Here is a 392-nt window from a genome sequence, read left to right as displayed (position 1 = left end):
TATAGTTTATATATTACCAGCATGTTAATAGTTTAACTCAATTACATTTTGACATTTTTTAAAAGACTATATATAACTATTTCAACTCAGGTGAAAAGGTTGTATAGCTACAGGACTTCTTTCCTGATTGAAATTATTAACCTTTTTTAAATAGCTCTTTACAAGTAGGAATTTAGTGTTCGCTGTAAAAGAGTTAAGCAAGCTTGAAGAGACAGGGAAGCTGTTAGCTACGTGTTTGACAGACTGGAATGTAGAAGCGAAACTTGGACCCCGTCCAACCCCATCCCCATAATACTGGACTAAATAGTATGTCAAAATAGTACGCCACCTACGGTACATGCTTTGGTTGCGTAGTGTTTTGGCTTACTATCGAGTGCTGGGGGTTCGCGATT

The sequence above is a fragment of the Ictalurus punctatus genome, chromosome 1, assembly GCF_001660625.3.
Source record: "Ictalurus punctatus breed USDA103 chromosome 1, Coco_2.0, whole genome shotgun sequence".
Taxonomy (NCBI): Eukaryota; Metazoa; Chordata; class Actinopteri; order Siluriformes; family Ictaluridae; genus Ictalurus; species Ictalurus punctatus.
This window is presented reverse-complemented; position numbering follows the sequence as displayed.